At 41.7% G+C, this 19647-nt stretch overlaps 1 protein-coding gene across 5 annotated transcripts in view; it reads left to right on the top strand.

The window, feature by feature from the left end:
• LOC129562001 (placenta-specific gene 8 protein-like) overlaps positions 1-19647 on the top strand; it is a 41826-nt gene that overhangs the window by 9537 nt on the left and 12642 nt on the right. Inside the window, exons 1-3 of one of the 5 annotated variants that reach the window (XM_088836435.1) lie at positions 2345-2620; positions 3083-3227; positions 4018-4115. The exons of 2 other annotated variants lie outside the window; for them this stretch is intronic. The gene's annotated coding sequence lies outside the window, so the exon portion shown is untranslated. Of the gene's footprint in view, positions 1-2344; positions 2621-3082; positions 3228-4017; positions 4116-19647 lie in introns of those variants that run through there. 2 more of the 5 variants (XM_088836433.1, XM_088836434.1) reach the window with 2 other exon arrangements.

Here is a 19647-nt window from a genome sequence, read left to right as displayed (position 1 = left end):
AACAGGCATCTTGAGAGCAGGAAGCCTGTTTGTTGCTCTTATATCGCTGATCCCACACTCAGTCCTGTTGTATAGCAAGGACTCAGTGTATATGTATATGTTTGTTGAGTGAATAAATAAAAGAATCAGAGACTAGAACATAGAACCTGGGGGGCCTGATTTTAACTCCAATCACAATGACCTGGTGGCTCCCTTAAAAAAATGCTCAATTGGTATAAATGGGCAGAATGCATGAAGTTCCCAAATCCTGGATCCTTTCCCATTTGATGGAATTCAATTAATCCCTGGGTGATTCTTTTCCTATTTCTGTGTGACTGGCTCAGTGAGTGAGTGAGTGAGTGCTCAGTCATGTCCAACTCTGTGACCCTATGGACTGTAGCCCACTAGGCTCCTCTGGCCCTGGGATTTTCCAGGCAAGAATGATGGAGTGGGTTGCCATTTCTTCCACCGGGGGATCTTCATGACCCAGGGATTGAACCCACATCTCTTGAATTGGCAGGTGGATTCTTTACTACTGTGACACCTGTGGCTGGCTCAGACCATAACTCTAAAGACATTTTAATGTGATCCCACAGGTCTCTGAATTTCACTCATGCCAGTGACAGAGGCCTCCCCCTGTCCTTCAAAGGGCTCAGTGTCCAGCTGGAGAACGGGGCAGGTGAGATGTCCTACTGTGGAGGAGAGGGGTACACAGATGGCTTTGAAAGAACCTTAAAAAAGGGGCCTCATCCTGAGAAAGAGTAGGGGTGGCAGGGAGGGGAACGTGACTCTGTTGCATATCGTCCATGTATCCAGGCTCTCCCATATTCTTATTTAATCCTCACCAGGGTCCTGTGATGTGGATGTTTTCACCACTCTTTTATAGTTGAGAGTCAGAGTGGAAAAATACAGACTTTTATGTAAGATAAGCCTGGATTCACGTTCCAATCTTTCAGATTAGCTGCTGTAGGGCCCTTGAAAACTACTTGACTTCTCTGGACTCAGTTTCCTTATTTTTATTATTATTAGTAATAATGACAGTTGCTATGAATGTCAAATGATGAAGATATGTGACACATTAGTTGAAATGATTTTGTGCTTTAAGCACATGCTGAAGATTTAATACATTACAGCCTTTTTTTATTAAGAGATTTGCCCAAGAGCCACAGAATAAGTGGCCTAGAACTTGATGACCTCTTGCTTTGACTCTTGGGAGTCCCTTGGACAGCAAGATCAAACCAGTCAATTCTAAAGGAAATCAACCCTGAATATTCATTGGAAGGAGTGATGCTGAAAAACTGAAGTTCTACTACTTTGGCCACCTGATGCGAAGAGTCAACTCATTGAGAAAGACCCTGATGCTGGGAAAGATTGAAGGCAGAAGGAGAAGGGGGTGATGGAGGATGAGATGGTTGGATGGCATCACCAACTCAATGGACATGAGTTTGAGCAAACTCTTGAGAGATAGTGAAGGACAGGGAAGCCCGGTGTGCTGCAGTCCATGGGGTCCCAAAGAGTCAGACACGACTGAGCGACTGAACTGAACTGAACTGAAGGAACAACAAAAGGATATTTTCTTTCTTTCTTTTTAATACTAGAGTAGGTTGCCATTTCCTTCTCCACAGGGTCTTCTTCACCCAGGGGTCAGACCTGCGTCTCCTGCACTGGCAGGCAGATTCTTTACCACTGAGCCACCAGGGAAGGATATTTTCTATATGGGCCATATGGTTTGTCCCACTTCCCAGGTCATAAACTCTCCTAGGACGGGAATGATGTCACCGCCCGTTTTGGCTACGTGCTATGGTTTTGGATCACACTCCAGTCTTCTACAATAAGGTGGTATCGATTGTGCTGATACCTGGGTTTTCTACTCAGTGGTATGTGTGAATGTCAGTAGACTCACTGAAGGTCTCCCTAAAATCAGTGAGCACCCAGGGACTCCTTTCCCCTTATATTCCACCTCCAAGAATAACTTCTTCTGTACACACAAATAACCAAGGAGAACGTAAAGTAGTTTCAGTGATATGACTCATTCAAGTTTTATATTCAAACACCATGGGAAAAACTCTACAACTTAGAGTCACGTCGAAAAGGATAAAATGTTTTAACCTCTGCTAAAGGAACACATTTTAAATCAGCAGCCAGGAAACAATTGAAGGTTTCATATTCAGTATTGCGTATCTGTGTACCTATCTACTGATTCATGAAGTGATTCAGCTCCTCTCTCATCGCTGGGCCCGTTCTCTAAGAACTGCCCATTCCTGTTGTGATTAAACAATAGGAATGGCGGCTTCCGTTAAAGCTACGCTTCTGTTTTCCATCCTTGCTTAGGTCCTCTGTATCCTTCATTGTTGTTGCTGTTCAGTCACTAAGTCGTGTCCAACTCTTTGCGACCCCACGGATTATAGCCCACCAGGCTCCTCTGTCCATGAGATTTTGCAGGCAAGAATACTAGAGTGGGTAGCCGTGCTATTCTCCAGGGGATCTTCCTGACCCAGGGATGGAACCCGAGTCTCCTGCTTTGCTGCTGAGCCACCAGGGAAACCCTGCACCTTCTCTTTCTGTGAAATTGTCCCTGCAGTAATCTCCAGGATGACAGTCTTGCCTTCTAGAATCCAGGCTCCACACCAGCACCAGACAGGTGACTCCAAAATTGCCACTGTCCCTCTCTACACCCCTAACCTTCAATATCTTCTCTTGTCTCTCATTGGGCATACAGTGCTTTAGCTTAGAAAACAACCTGACAAGAAGGAAATCTAATATGTCTTTAGCATTTTTGAATCATAAGGTTAGCATTTTTGAATCGTAAGGCCAGCTGCTCAATTCTCACTTTTAAACATGTGCCAAGACCCTTAAATGCTTTAGGAAATAGATGAATTCTAGAAATTCTAAATAAATAAAACTTGTACCTTCATAAGATGTGTTGTTGCCCAATCATAGATAAATCTTGCTATCTAAGGAAGCAGTATTATCAGGCAAATGTCACATAAAATAAATGGAATCAGATGAAACGGAGTGTCCGCTTTCTTAAACGGAGAAACACTGACCACCCCACCCAACCCCACCCCAAGCAGTAAAGACAGGCTTGCTTTCTTTCCTCCAGTCCCACCTCCTAACTTTCCACACCCGCACCCCCCCCAACCCCGCCTTAACTGATGACAGCCCTGGACTGCACAACAAAACAGTCGTGTTCCAGAGGTTTTTCCTGCTGATCTGAGACGCTGTCCTCTGTAGTCAGCCTGTGTGTGGTGAGTATTTTTGCAATAACTTTAATGTTGCAAACTTCTTGTCTTTCTCCTTCATCCTCTTTCAAAAGAAAAGTATTTTAAAAATAATGAATTATTGAGCCAGTAAATTTTTATCATATAACTAATATAAGATAAGGTAGAATTGAATAATAGGTGAATTTCTGTTAAAACCCACATGTCTGCAACGTGTAATTGTCTTTTAAATTAAATTTGACAGGGGCGATTCATAAGATCCTGTGTATAGACTGCTTCTTAAAGATGAAGAGACATTTTTTAAGTGAAAAAATATTCTTAGTTATAAAGAAGAAATTAAGACTGGTGTGTTTAAGCAGATTATTCTAAATTCCTTCTAGAAACTTTGTTATTTTGTAATTAGTTTCAAGATTTGCTGTGGAATTACCATTGCTAGATTTTGCAGTTTATTATTATTTTACTGTCTGAAGTTAATTCTCTCTGTGTTTATATAACAAAAACAAATTTTTGAGATCATCACAGTCTGGCCATTTGTCACCTTTCCTGGTTTGCATTGTTGTTATTATGGGCAATATTACCAAGGCAAATCTTAGTATTTTCACTGTAGAGGGAATGATTAACTCTTCTCACGTGCATGATTTAAAGAAAGGGGCCAGGGAGAAAAGTTTTTTTTTTTTCTTTTTTATTCCTTAAAGATGGTTGATAAAAGGCATGACATCTAGATGGATGTATGGTCTAGAGACTTTGAAATTGTGCATGTGAGACTTACTGTTTCTGTATTCGTACGTTTGTTCATTGAGCCTCTGCTCTGTTCCAGGCATCATGTTAGGATAAAAAGATGAGTGACCAGAATCCATAGAGCTCAGACTCCAGTAGAGGCAAGGGACCTGAAAACAGCTGATCTTAAAATATCAGGTCAGATGCTCATACTCAGCCACATAGTCATGTCTGAATCTTTGTGACCCCATGGACTGTGTAGCCCACCAGACTCCTCTGTCCATGGAATTCTACAGGCAAGAATACTGGAGCAGGTTACCATTTCCTTTTTCAGGGCATCTTCCCAACCCAGGGATGGAAACTGCATCTCCTGCTTCTCCTGCATTCACAGGCAGATTCTTTACCATCTGAGCCACATGGGAAGCCTAGAGAGGCCTTGTGTGTGTGTTAGTCACACAGTCGTGTCTGACTGTTTGCAACCTCATGGACTATAGCCCGCCAGGCTCCTCTGTCGATAGAATTCTCCGGGCAAGAATACTGGAGTGGGTTACCATTCCCTTCTCCAGGGGATCTTCCCCACCCAGGGACTGAGCCCAGTTCTCCCGCATTGCAGGCAGATTCTTTACTGTCTGAGCCACCAGGGAAGCCCTCTGAGAGGCCTTTTGTTGTTGTTCAGACACTCAGTCATATCCAACTCTGCGACCCCCTGGACTGCAGCACTGAACTGAAGGCTTCCATGTCCTTCATCATCTCCCGGAGTTTGCTCAGACCCATGTCTGCTGAGTCGGTGATGAGGTCTTCAGTTCAGTTCAGTTCAGTTCAGTCTCTCAGTTGTGTCCGACTCTCCGCGACCCCATGAATCACAGCACGCCAGGCCTCCCTGTCCATCACCAACTCCCGGAGTTCACTCAGACTCATGTCCACAGAGTCGGTGATGCCATCCAGCTATCTCATTCTCTGTCGTCCCCTTCTCCTCTCCTCCCGCCCCCAACCCTTCCCAGCATCAGAGTCTTTTCGAGTGAGTCAACTCGGCGCTTGAGGTGGCCAAAGTATTGCAGTTTAAACACACTGAAAAACGTGTGGTATGTTATTCATCTACATTCCTCCATATGTAAAGAAGTCCAGTGTAATTGTGATTATTTCCCTCAAAGATTACCTTTATTTGAGGAAGGAGAATAAATATTTTTCCTTTATTTTATTTCACTTTATTGCCCCCAACTTTATTGCAGCCCTGAGGGTATGCTTAGTTCAGCTCTTTTGAAGCCATCCAAAACAATCCATCGGAAGAACCACCCCAGTGCACTTCCATGTGTTAGCAAAATGGAAGCCAAGAGTACTGAGAGAGCATCATTGTTTGGCCATCAGCTTTATTGAGAAATTAGCACTTAACACTACTTTTAAACTCATTTGGGTTTTATGGGGATGGGGTGGGAGGCAGTGAGAATGGAGATAAATGTGCGTGTGCGTTTTTAACAGCTGCCCCTCTTAGTGCATGAGACTTCCCTGGTGGCTCAGACGATAAAGCGTCTGCCTACAATGTGGGAGATCCGGGTTCAATCCCTGGGTCGGGAAGATCTCTTGGAGAAGGAAATGGCAACCCACTCCAGTATTCTTGTCTGGGAAATCCCATGGATGGAGGAACTTGGTAGGTTACAGTCCATGGGTCGCAAAGAGTCGGATACGACTGAGCGACTTTACTTCCTCTTTGTGCATAGATTGTGTAGGGAGGTAAGAACAGAGATGAATATGTGTGTGCAGATAAATGTATGGGTCCATTTAACAGTTGCCCCTCCTAGTGCATAGATCATCTTCTGGAAGAATACATCCAGAGGCTTTTAGGAGAACAAAAGTTTATTAATTAAGTGTTTGTATCGGTTGTTGCTTTTTTCCATGAATTAAATTTGTCAACATTTAAGTGTTTCATGGCCACCAGGTAATCGTATTTTCACTTAAGTTTTGAGATCCATTTATATTGACTAGAGCACTCAGAAATGGTTTTAGCTATCATCTTAGAAAGTATTGGATAGGACTTGCTCAAGTTTTGGATTACAGCTGTTGCTGCTGTTGTTGAACTCTTTTGCAAACCCATGGTAGCCCATCAGGCCCCTCTGTCCATGGGATTTTCCAGGTAAGAATACTGGAGTGGGTTGCCATTTCCTTCTCTAGGGGATCTTCCCAACACAGGGATCGAACCTGTGTCCCCTGCATTGGCAGGTAGATTCTTTACCACTGAGCCACCAGGGAAGCCCTTGGATTATGGACACCACCCAAATTCACCATTCTATAACTTTTGACCTTTGATTTTATGGCTTAACCCTCTTTTCTTCCATCACCAATGCAATTTGTGGGCATTGAGTGGGATAGAGGGCTCTTCCAGCCGCTGGCCCCTCAAAACCCCATCCCTTGCTAATAGCACAAGATCTAAAATTAATTAGCAAAGTTGACTGTTGACCAAAAGAGACTTTTTAAAAAATCAGCTAAATCCCTTCAAGATGTTTATGCTGAAGTGAATGGAGCTATTAGCTGTAGATGATCTTCAACCCACGTGACTCAAAGGACAGATGATTCCAGTTCTAATTTAAGTTGCAGCAAGTTTTAAATTACAGTCCTGTATTTCTTAGGTCTTCTGGTTCTTTTAGCCAAGATATTACATCTGAGACAGTTACAGGTTTGCTATGCTGATAAGACCAGATAATAGATATTCCAAACATGGGTGTAGATAAGCCCTCTGCAAGTCCAGAAGCTGGTGATCCCCTCTTCTCTTTCTGGGATTCTCCCCTGCTGAGTTCCTATTGGAGACAAAGATTTCCAAGAAAGAGGTGAAGAGACAACAGATAGAAAAAAGGCAAGACATGAGTCTGGGAAAATAATTGCCTAAGGGAGGAATCTTAGTCGAGAGTTTTCATAGCTGCATATGACTTAAAACTTCTAACTCAAGGATTCATTCACTCAACCAATAATATTTCAGCCTTTAAGTCTGCAGACAGAAATAAATTGGGGAATGAACTGGAAGAACTCAAACTCTTTCTTAGAAAGACTCTTTCTGTTACTTTACACCAACTCAAGAGTCACGGTAGAAGTTTTAACTAATTAGATAATAATTCTGAGTTAGAACCCAATGATTGGATCCCAGTTCTAAAAGAGATAAATGCTCACTCCCCAGTTATAACAAAAAAGAAAACAGCCTTATTTTCCCTGTAGGAAAAATGTTTTACTGCCACATTTGGGAGTAAACTCATTAAAATGTGTTCCTACACACACAAAACAAATTTTTATTGGATTAAATGGAAGGACATACATCACAGATGTCAACAGTAGTTAATCTTTGGACCTCCCTGGCAGTCCAGTGGTTAAGACTCCGTGCTTTCACTGCCAGGGTACAGGTTTGATCCCTGGTCAGGGAACTAAAGATCCCGCATGCTGTGTGCCCTCCCCTAAAAAAAATAGTGGTTAGCTTTGTATGCTGGATTTAAAAGAAATATTTTCTTTTGACATTTTTGTGATATTTAGATTTATGCTCGTTGATTGTACTATTTGAACTAAGTTTTAAGAATTGTACATGTTTGGGGTGAAAAATTAAATGGGAGGGGAAATTTGAAATTAGAGGGGAAATGTGTGTTTTATCTTCGTGTAAAAGGCTTACGCTCCATTACTTCAGTACTCAAATCATCATTTTGGATAGACTTCCTTTAATAATTATGATACTTTAATTCCCAGCCCTCCCTGTACCCTGGAATCACTTAGGAAGCTTTAAAAATATCAATTCCAAAACCTCCTTCACTTAGACCAGTGGGGCCAGAATCAGAATGAAGCCAAGTGATCAACTTATTATATAATCTAAAGGTCCATATTGTAATTTTTGTCTTCATAGCATTGACCAGGAAGTTTGTTGTTGTTGTTTAGTCGCTAAGTCATGTTGAATCTTTTGAGACTCCATAGACTGTAGCCTGCCAGGCTCCTCTGTCTGTGGGATTTCCTGAGCAAGTATACTGGAGTGGGTTGTCATTTCCTTCTCCAGGTGATCTTCCCAAACCAGGGGTCGAACCTGTGTCTCCTGCATTGGTCGGTGGATTCTTTACCGCTGAGCCACCGGGGAAGCCCAACCAGGAAGTCATATTACCTAAAATGACAGTCCATGAGCATTTTACTGCTTTCTTCTATCATCACAATGGGTGGGTTTTCGTAACACCCGGTGTAAAAATTTTCCAGCTCTCTGGGGTAGAACTTGGACTTTGATCAGTTGTACAGTCAGATGTGATTCACTGGTGTGTACGCAAGATGTACTGCTCAATAAAACACCAGCTTGTTTTAAATGGATATTTAAATACCAGTCGTAGCCCCTGTTGGCCAAGTCTCCTTTCTAAGCTTCCCCACTGGTCGCTTGCTAAAGCAGTTTTATTAATAGAATGGATTTCTGAGGAAAACACAGACTTTCCTGCAGGTATTCCTTTAGTTTATCTCCAGGTTGAATTAGGATGGCCATCAACGCACCTCCACACTTCTATAAAGGTGCGTGTCCTGTTTGCACCTTTTAGTTCTTATAACACTGCATTTGCTTTACCTGCCTTCTCTTCTGCATACCTGTTGCCACGCACAATAGGCAGCCCTCAACTGGGTATCTGAACTCTGATTCTCGCCAAAGACTTCCAGCTTAGTCTCACTGTGGCACAAACCTTATCAAACCCCAGGGGGTGAAAATACTACCCGTGGAGGAATATGCAAGAATACCCATCCATGGTTTTCACTGAACAATCTAAAAAATGTGATTTTTAATCTTGAATCATCCCAGATTATCAGAGAGGTAGATACTCAGATGCGATCATTTTAGCTTCTTGCTTTCACTGATTCTACCCCAGAATTGTGCTATAATCCTGTACTAGGGAATAGGTTCAGGAAAGTCACTGCTCTCTCTATTGTAGTTATTGAGATAGGCTTTGGTCACTGCATTTTATGTATCATCTCCTTGTTGAGGAAACTGAGAAATCTGTCTAGGTCTCAATCTCTTTTTATTTTATGGACATGATCAATCTCCTAAATGTTCGTATTCCCTCTTTGCTTTGCCTAGTGGGAAGCTCAGGGACTAATTTTCAGCCCATACCAAGCACTGTACAGGAACCTTAGGGCAAGTGCCAAATTTACTCCAGGCTTTATTTTCCCTGATCTCTTTATTTTTGTGTCTTGTTTTGTATGTAATTTAGTAGGTGGTTCAAATCTTTTTAAAAACAGGGCAAGACTATGAATCAAAATTTCTCAGCCTTGACGCTAGTGAGTCAAATAATTTCTTGTTTGTGGGAATGGGTACGAAGTGGAAGAGAAGGGAAGGGACAGAGAGAGAGGAAGAGCCTCCCTGGCCTCTACCTACCAGGTGCCAATAAGCCGCTGTCCCCCTACCCTGAGCTGTGACAACCAAAATAACACCAGACATTGCCAAATGTCCCCTGTGGGCAAAATCACACCTGATTGAAACTCACTATAAATGAATCAATAAACTTAATACTGAATATGTAGGGGAAGAAAAGTTTTCCTCGACCCTCTTAGGGTCCTTGGCTGGGTCTGAAAATGAAACTAAGTTTGACAGAGGAAATGCAGGCAAATGTTATTAAATGTACGTGGGAACTTTTGCAAGAAAATTAAAGGCTCAAAGAAGTGACCAGAGCAGGAAACTTTTATACTTTTAGGCAAAGAAACCATAAATTCATGAAGAGTTGACAAGATAAGAGGGTTTGCCCGAAGGGTACTAAATGGTGGGAAAGTAACAAGGTTTGCTTATTCTAAGCCCTAAATTCCATCTCTGGTGCTAAGGATGTCTGCCATCCTTCTGGCTCAGGGAGGGTACCTTTCTCCTGAGAGACTTACCTCTTGCTTTCTGGGAAGACAGGTGAAGGGAGAGACCTTCCTGCTTTTGCTATTTTCTCAAACCCCTTCAGGGGCTTCCCCGAAAGTGGCGCTAGTGGTAAAGAATCTGCCTGCCAATGCAGAGACTCAGGAGACCCAGGTTCGATCCCTGGGTTGGGAAGATGCCCTGGAGAAGGAAATGGCTACCCACTTTAGTGTTCTTGCCTGGAAAATCCCATGGACAGAGAAGCCTGGTGAGCTACGGTCCATGGGGTTGCAAGGAGTCGGATGTGACTGAAGCAACTTAATACGCCTGCAAACTCCTTCAGCTTCAGTATGCCAAGGTGTCATATTTTAGGGTAGTAGGTCCTGAACCCCACCAAGTACTTAGTAATTTCTAAGCTATGTTGTGGCCACTGTCTTTGAGGGACACAAAGATCACTGAAACCCACTGACCACTCTCAGAAAAGCCAAAATAAGCCAAAAAGAAAACAAAAGTTCTCAGAGTATACATAATTAGATATAGCTCATATCTGAAGTTACTAAAGCTACTGTAGCTCTCCTAATGACTCTGGGGAGAAGGAAGTGAAGGTACTATCATTGTCATTTAGAGAAAAGGCACAGAGGTAGCCAAGTATCGATGGTTAGAGCTATGGTTAGAGCCCAGCATCCTGACCCTCAAGTCCAGGGGGCTCTTCACCAAACCACCAAAGTGTTGTTGAGCAAGTTCAAAGGAGGGAGAGAGGCAAACCCAACTTGGAGGATTTGGAGTGGCTTCCTGGAGGAGGTAGCATTTGAGATGAGATGTTGACTGGTCAGTAGAGAAAGTGGAGGCATGAACTCACAGCAGGAATGACATAGATGGAAAGCTTGCAGAGTGGTGAGGAGGCTGACCAGATACGTGAAGGAAAGGGTCAGGGAAGGACTAGGAAATCAGAGTGTGTTGTGCTGTAAAGAGCTTCTGAGGGCAGGCTTACGGGGTTTGGCTGTGAAAAGGCAGTCATCCCCTAGAAACATGTATGCCTGACAGCCTTTCATAACTTATAAGATAAAAGTAGAGAAAAAGCTTAATGAATTAGATCACCAAAGAGATTAGTAATGGTAGAATGGCAGTGGGGGCATGGAGGGATCCAATTTATCAAGTGATCATGATTCTCTTCCCTGTCCCCAAATTAAAGGCTTTAGTGAGCCAAGTCCCCTTCACTGTCTTGATGAAAGGAGGGTCTTGCACTATCAAAAACACAAGAGGTGGGTGGGACAGAGAGAGGAGTGGAGGGAGGCTCAAGAGGAAGGGGACATATGTATACTTAAGGCTGATCCACGTTGTTGTATGGCAGAAACCAACACAACGTTGTAAAACAATTATCCTCCAATTAAAAAAATAAATACAAGAGGGCTCCTCATTTAAGCATTAGCAGGCATGAGCACCATTTTAACCATGAGGAGAAATGTTTTCGAGTGACCTTGTAAAAATAAAAAGATTAAGCTTTCATTAGAAAATGCCATACCATCAACTACACATAATCATTTTAAAATTTCCTTATGACTGACAGTTCTCATTGTTCTGGCTAAGATTTCAGAGATGACATAATTGTTGGGACATTAGGCACGATCCTACTAGGATACAGACAACAGTGAATTCTTATGAGATCCAGATAATTGGCTCCAGGTGCAGACTTGGGCCTGCCATGGAGGGCTGGGTGCTGGAAAAGATCAAGAAAGGAGATGTCTTCCTAGGTGCAGGAGCTGATGGTTTCTGGGGCCGGCGACAGGGGGTTGGAGGTTAGATAGTGATATGAGGTTAATCATCTCTCTTCACTCCCAGTGTATAAACCAAAAGAGACCATTTCCTACTCTGTTTCCTAACAGCGCAGTCCAGTGGTTAAGTGTTTGTGATACAGGGGGCATAGGTTCAAACCTTGGTCAGGGAACTAGAATTCCACATGCCATGCTGCACAGCCAAAAAAAAAAAAATTTAAAGGAAATAAATGACACTGTAGGGGGAGAAAATAATTTTTCCTCTAACCATCTATCTTGTCAGCTGGGGCCCTGTAACAAAATATAAAGCAGAAGTTGATTAACACCTATATCTTATATACATGGTAGAAAAGAAGGAAAGCTGTAACTCTCAGCAGTGGCTTAGACTTCAGGTTTAAATTTCATCTTCTGCTAAAAGCGAAAGAGAAGCTGGGAATGGACCAGTTATGGGGAGAAGGCCAGGTCAACAAGAATAAGGTTTGTTATGCAGAAAAGGTCCTGGTCCATCCAAGAGTTTCTTATGATTTCTTTCTTATTAGAGTCATTCTTCTTTTCTTGGTAGGACAGGGAGACCACCTTACAAATGGTGATCTTCTTTCTAAATATACATTTCCCTTAAAGCATGACTTCTACTCTGTTTCCTATCTTCTCCTGAGTCTGCTGTTTCTCAAAATAATCAGTTCAAAATAACTTCCCTGGTGGCTCAGACAGTAAAGAATCTGCCTGCAATGTGAGAGACCCAGGTTCAAGCCCTGGGTCGGGGAAGATCCCCTGGAGAAAGAACTGGCGACCCACTCCAGTATTCTTGCCTGGAGAATCCCATGGACAAAGGAGTCTGATGGGCTACAGTCCATAGGGTCACAAAGAGTCGGACATGACTGAGCAACTAACACACACACAACTGTAATCCTAACAAGGTCAAAATGGCATTTGGGGATGCCATTTTCTGGTTAACAGTATAACTGGTCCAGTGTGGCGTGGAGGCTGCAGAGTTTTGCTTAAGATACCTTGGAGCTGGCGGGATGGAGTGGGATACAGACTTAGACCAGGGACTAGAAGACAGGCCTGCTGTGGGTTGCTAGATGCTGCAGAATCTCAAAGTGATCAAAAGCCAGGCCTTCTCAACTGCCTTTATGTAACTTCCTTGTTCCAGAAATGGGTGGCATAGAACCCATGGAATGATCTGGTAGGAAGCTGAAAGCCAGATGGTGGACAGACGAGAAAAGAGGGGAAATCAAGGGAATGAAGAGCCCTGGGAATCCCTAGTGAATGAATGATAGGCAATCATCTCACCTGACCCCATCAAGATAGATCAGACTGGCTGAGAGAAATAGAGCCCATGTGAAACCCAGGCAAGTCAATGAAACTCCTCCGAGACAGAGGGCTTGATGGATTAGTAGAACTCTGACTTTGGTTTTAGCTCCCCTGGCATTGAACCAGGCTGAACCGCTTAACTTCTCCAAGTATCAGATTTCAACACAGGACTCAAGATTGTTGCAAGGCTAGAATTCAATATCACACATCGGATTGCCAAATATGGAAACTGGCAACAGAAACTGCTCAAGAAATTTCAGTTTTCCTTCCTCTATCCATGAATAAACAATTATTCATTCCCAGAGGAAATGCTCTTAAATAATTAAGCTAGAAATCAAATAAACCATTGTCCTTTGGGACACTATGGCAGGGGTGGCGGGGGTGGGGGAGTGGTGGTAGTGGAGAAAAGGGCCTACTACACAACCTAGAAAAGCCCACTATTTTCACCTCCTCCCCATCACTTCCCATTCCTGTAAGTGTGGGGAGCAGTAACTGCCCCTACACTGGTATTACCTCATACCAAAATCCTTCTCCAACCCTCCAGATAAAATATAGGCTGCCCAGTTAAATTTGAATTTCAAATAACAAATAATTTTTTTTAGTATAGCTCAAATATTGCTTGGGACATAATTTTCAAATTTAACTGAATAATCTGTATTTTTTTCATAAATGTGATGACTCTATTTAATCATTTAACCGTAGTTTCTGTTTTTCTCAATTTTAAACCTAGGTATCTGCTTCCCAGATACTTTAGAAGCCTATGAGTAAAAAGAAAGATAGTGGCATTTCCAGATATGGACTAGGATGTGGAGCAACTGGAACTCTCATACGTTACTGACGGAGGTGTACATTAGTGCCACTACTTTGGAATACTGTTTGGCACTATTTACAAACCTTGGGACCCAACAGTTCCACTCCTAGATATAGATATAACAGAGATGCATACATAGTTCACCTAAAGATATGTACAAGAATGTTCATAGTAGTATTGTATTATTGGTAACAGTCCAGACTGGAAACAATACAATGGTAGCGTGGATCAAGAAAATTGTGGTATGTCTATTGAAATGGAATATTATACAGCAATGAGTAAAAGAAGCAAGAAATAGAAGAATAAATAATGTTTACAATTCAATAAATATAAGGCTCAGACACAGGCAAAATGAGCTTCTGATGTTAGAAGAAAGGATAGAGGTTGCCTCTGGGTGGAGGGTTGGACTCCCTGTAAGAGTAAGGAGGGCTTCTAGGGTTCTATAATGTCCTAGTTCTCAATTTAGGCTGTGGTTTCAAGAATTCACTTGATGAAAATTCATCAATCATTTTTACAATTTCTATCCTTTACTGTATATATATGCCCTGGAGAAGGGAACGTCTACCCACTCCAGTATTCTGGCCTGGAGAATTTCATGGACAGAGGCGCCTGGCATGCTACAGTCCATGTGGTTGCAAAGATTAGGACACGACTGAGCAACTTTATATTGCATTTCAATTAAAGGGCTATTTAAAGAAAAAAAAAACAAACAGGAGAACTGGAGAAGTTAAACTGTCAACTAGGAACAATAAACAGAAGGAAGAGACAAGAGGCAGGTTTGGCAGAAGAAGCATTACAGAAAAGGATGTGAACAAACCTGTGGGAGGACCAGGATCCTGTCCTGATCCTTGAGTTCCAGCACATGCATTTTGAACATTTTTTAAAAATATTTATCTATTTGGCTGCACAGGGTCTTAGTTGCAGCTTGTGGGACCTAGCTCCCAGACCAGGGATGGAACCCAGGTCCCCTGCATTGGGAGCACTGGACCACACCCACTTTGAACATTTTTGAACTCAGAAGCAATGAGTAAGGTTTCATTCCTCACAAGGACTGCTTATCAGTGTCCACTAGGAGACTGCATTCAACAGGCTTCAGGCTCATGTTTCCGCCCCAGGCTCATGTTTCATGATGCTGATGATTCAATTCACATTTAGTGATGGAAAATTCTTTTCTTAAAAAAAAAAAATGTGCTTTCAGGATGTTTAGAAATATCCCTGGCCTCTATACACTTGTCCCCCAGTTGGGAAAACCCAAAATGTCTCCAGACATTGCCCAATGTCCCCCAGGAGTTGAAATCATCTCTGGTTGAGAACCAGTTCTCTACACATGTATTGTGAACTCCAGGTCAAGTTTTCATTGACTGATTTCAAGATATTAAAAATACATACATATATACATGCATACATTAAAAAATAAAAAAGCAGTTAGTCACAAACTGTCTAGCTTCCTGAGACCCCAAAATTCACCTGAGAAGGGACCCTCTAGGAAAATACTGAACAGGGTTTGCTCATTTCAACCGGTCCCTGATTGATAGAGGTCAATGGGAAGAAGAATGAAGTTTCTGGAATCCCTTAGAACTGAATTCAAATCGCAGCCCTGCCAGTCTGTCCCTTTGGACATGTGGCTTCTTTCCCTTTTAAAGGCCAATTTTTTAAATATTTATTTATTCATTCGGCTGTGTCGGGTCTTAGTTGAGGCTCATGAGATCTTTTTAGTTGCAGCGTATGGGATCTAGTTCCCTGACTGGGGATCGAACCTGGGCCCCTTACTTTGGGAGCATGTGCTTTTAGCCACTGGACCACCAGGGCTTATTTTCTGTGGGGCTTATTTTCTGTTTCCTCTCTCAGTGCTCTTTCTTCTGCAGCCTTGTGGGGAAGCTACACACACTTTACAATTCCTACAAGTATAAAAGAAGAATGGGACGGGAGAAGTACTGTTTCCTCCAGGGCCAAGTACCACCGTTTTTATTTAACTAACATTCATGAAGTATTTACTCTGCCAAGATTCCTTCGAAGGGCTTTTCAAACATCAACTCATTTAATCTTCATGACAACTTTATAACCTGGGTACTATTGATATCCCCCATTTCACACGAGGAAACTGAGGCACAGAGAGGCAAGGTAACTCCCCCAAGGTCATGTAGCTAGTCACTGGGAGAGCTGGAGCCTAGGGCCAGAGTCCACAACCTTGATCATGCTTCCCGGTCCACTTTCTCATCTTTTGGTTCCTATAACGTTTCCCCTAAGATGCTCCCCATATCTTTTCCCTGAAGAGACTAAGAAGAGGATGTGGAGCCAACATGCAATCTTTGAGACAAGCTACATTTTCTCATCTACAAATTAAAGAAGTTTGACTAGCGATCATGATTTTTTCCTTGGCCTTGGCACTTACCCTCTTTGCTTCAGTTTTCTTGTCTGCAGTGAAAAGAGTCGTAACAGCCTAATCCCCTGAGTGCTCTGGCCTGCTGTGAATATTAAACAGAGACCAATGTGAAGTAGGAACCAAACATGAGAAGCATAGCACTCTATATAAGCATAAGCTATGGTCATATCTACAACATACCACATTCAGATGTTTTCCATCAACGTTCACTGGGGCTTAGATGCTCTCCCATGTGTATGGTGATTTGCAGCTTTCAAAATGTCTTCACGTATGTTTTCTTATTTGAGTTTCCCAAACACTAGCAATGACTAAAATCCAAGCTTTCTGACTTCTAACCCATTGATCCCAGGTGCTTTTCTGTATCAATAAGTCATGCATAGACACTGCTACTTGGCAGCATTTAGTTTAAAACAGACAATGTCAGGTCATTGACACACAAGGAACATGGGGTTTAATAGACATAGTCTCATCACATTAACACGACAAAGAAAGTCAGATTATACTCATTTTGAAGATGCTAAAACTGATGCTCAGAGAATTTAGTTTAATTGTCTAAGAACACAGAGCAGGTGGAAAATAGATTTGAACCCAGGTTCATTTGTCTCCACTGGTTCCTAACCATGATCTAGGCCCTCGCTAGTCAAAGTGTGGGCCAGATGCCAATAGGATTGAAACCACCCACGAGCCTGTTAAAAAGGCAAATCTTGGGTCTCACTCCGGATCTACTGAATAAAGATCTGCTTTCTAAAATGACTCCTTGGTGAGTCCTGAGCACATCATAATTTAAGAATCACTGATCTCTATTGCCCCCCAGTGAAGGTCTATCTCTGATATTCAGAAGTGCAAAATCTGTAAATAAGCACATATATGCACACATACACATCCATACACACATATATTGTAGGGTGTTTTTAAAATATACCTCTTACCTGGTAGCTCAGACTGTAAAGAATTTGCGTGCAATGCAAGAGACCCAGGTTTGATTCCTGGATTGGGAAAATCCCCTGGAGAAGGGTATGGCAACCCACTCCAGTATTCTTGCCTAGAGAATTCTATGGACAGAGGAGCCTGGTGGGCTACAGTCCATGGGGTCGCAAGGAGTTGGACATGACTGAGAAGCTAACACTTTCACTTTTTCTAAAAATTTTACTTTAAGACAGGGAATTTAGGGATTTTAAAGCAAGTGGCATGAGTCCCTGTGTTAGACTGGGAATTGAATTAATAGATACTTAATACATACCAGAACAGAAGTTTTCATATATAGCAATGGCAGCATTTGCCCATTCCGGGTTTTTTTTTTTTCATTAATACTTCTTATTTAGGAAATTATTCACTCTTTTTTTTAAAAAAAAATCAAACACATCAAATTTTATCCTTACTCTAAACAACTCAACACAACAAATATATGAAGCACTAGAAGAATATTTAAGATACAATTTTTGCCCTGGAGTAATTTTTAGCTTTGGGATCTCTAGGGAAGTACTTAAAGACAGTTTAAGAAAAAAAAAAAAAAGACAGTTTTCCTCTTTGTTATATTGGCTAGACTGATTTTGGTTACCTATACTGATAACCAAAACATTGTTTTTTATTATAAAGCAGTTTTCTGTCAAGAACATAGTCTTACTAGTACATTGCTCTTTCTTTAATAGTATACACACACCCAGTAGCAGAAGTTTTCTGTATATGTTAACTATACTGATTTTCTCAGTAAATAATTTTTAAAGTAATGGATAATTCTTGAGGCCAGGGGTATATCTGTAACATTCAGAGCTGAACCACACATTACCTATACAACTTACTCTTATTTGTTAACTATTTTCTTACATATTGTGTGCCAACTCTGATCAAACAGTAGGAGCATCTGATACCCTGTCTTGTGAAGATTCATCCAGCAGGAACATTCTAGGATTGATTAGCAATGTCTGCTGCGAGTATAAGAAAGAGATCCTGAAGTATAGCTGTCATGCACTCTGACCCTGTTTCCTGCTCCAAAAAGCAAATATCTTTACTGTTCCTCATGCCTTCCACACTCTTTTTGCCCCCTAGGCATTTCCTCACATTATTTTCACTGTCTAGAATGTCTACTATCTTGCCTACACAAGAATCACATACTCTCCAGTCAGCCTTCCTAAGTTTCTCCAGAACAAATGATTAAAAAAAAAAACAAAAACAAGAAACCTGTTCCCAGATCATATGTTTGGACTTCAGCTCAGGTCCCTGGGTCAGATGTTTATCTTACACCCCCCATGGGGTCAAAGAGATTCACAGAACAGACTTGGCTTTTTGCTTTTTTTTTCACACTTTTATTTCTTATGATAGTTTCAGGTGAACAGGGAAGGGACTCAGCCGTACATATACATATACATATACATATACATATACATATACATATACATATACATATACATATACATATACATTCTCCCCCAGACTCCCCTCCGTCCAGGTTGCCACGTAACATTGAGCAGAGTTCCCTGTGCTATACAGTAGGGCCTTATTTGTACCCATTTTAAATATCACAGTGTGTGCATGTCCACCCCCAACTCCCTAACGGTCCCTTCCCCCACTTTTCTCCTCCCTCCACCCCACCCCCTGGGCAAACATAAGTTCGTTCTCTAATTCTGTGAGTCTCTTTCTAGAACAGACTTGTTTTGATTGAAAATAAATGCCACCACTTCCTCTGTGAATTATTATACCTGTCCTTCCGGTGCTATGCAAGTGTCTCTGCAGTTTTAGGTCTTTTATTTCACTCCTGGAGAGTCCTACCTGATGAGTCCTCTTCTTCGTTTCTCCTCCTTATTCAAAGTTCTGATATCTCACCTCTGGCTTTGTACCTACACCCAATACCAGAACAAGGCCAGACTTGCTGGGTAAAAAGATTTTGAATGAATTATTCTTTTCTCTTCTTGTCCTCTTTTGATTTGGTTCTCAGAAGAATCAGTGGTTGGGAAAGCAGTCAAACAAATATGATGTAGATTTAAAAGCAGTTAGATTAGGCAATAAAACAGCTGGTCCCCTTCACCACTCTCACATTTTTTATCAGCCCCTCTCCCTTAAGAAGCACTTTGGTACTTATTGATACATAGGTTCCTTGATCCTTTTATAGACTTTTTAAGTTAAATCCAAATTTCTAGGGATGTATAATTTTAAAACCCTCTCAACTGGTTCTTACCCACAGTAAATTTTTTAAAAATAAAAGAAAACTTTTCTGATTATAAGCAAGTTTTCTATTGTATTTAAATAAGTTATATCACAAATATTAGCTAGCAAGGTAACAGTGATTTTCTAAGACAGAATATCTGTAAACAAACCAGTGGAAAATGACTTCTATGTAGAATATTTTAATTAATAAGACTCCTTTATAATGAGAAATACAAAACACTTCTACATAAAAACTGAAAAATTCGTATCTTACTCTTCATGAATTTAAATTCACTCGGTTAGACAAGGGAATACTATCCATTCTCATGACTTTTAACCATCACCTCTCTGCTAATTAGTTCAGCAATATCCTATTGCATATCTGCGGTATCCATCTGTAACCGAGCACGGGGATGAACGTGGTGCAGTCAGGCCTGGGTGCACAGTCAGGACGGGAAAGCACAGCGGTAGAATCATTGACTGGAGAC

This window comes from Moschus berezovskii, chromosome 5 (genome assembly GCF_049115385.1).
Source record: "Moschus berezovskii isolate FMDL1 chromosome 5, NW_MosBer_1.0, whole genome shotgun sequence".
In the NCBI taxonomy this organism is placed as follows: Eukaryota; Metazoa; Chordata; class Mammalia; order Artiodactyla; family Moschidae; genus Moschus; species Moschus berezovskii.
Note: the sequence above shows the minus strand (reverse complement) of the source record. Positions and strands in the feature narration are given on the sequence as shown.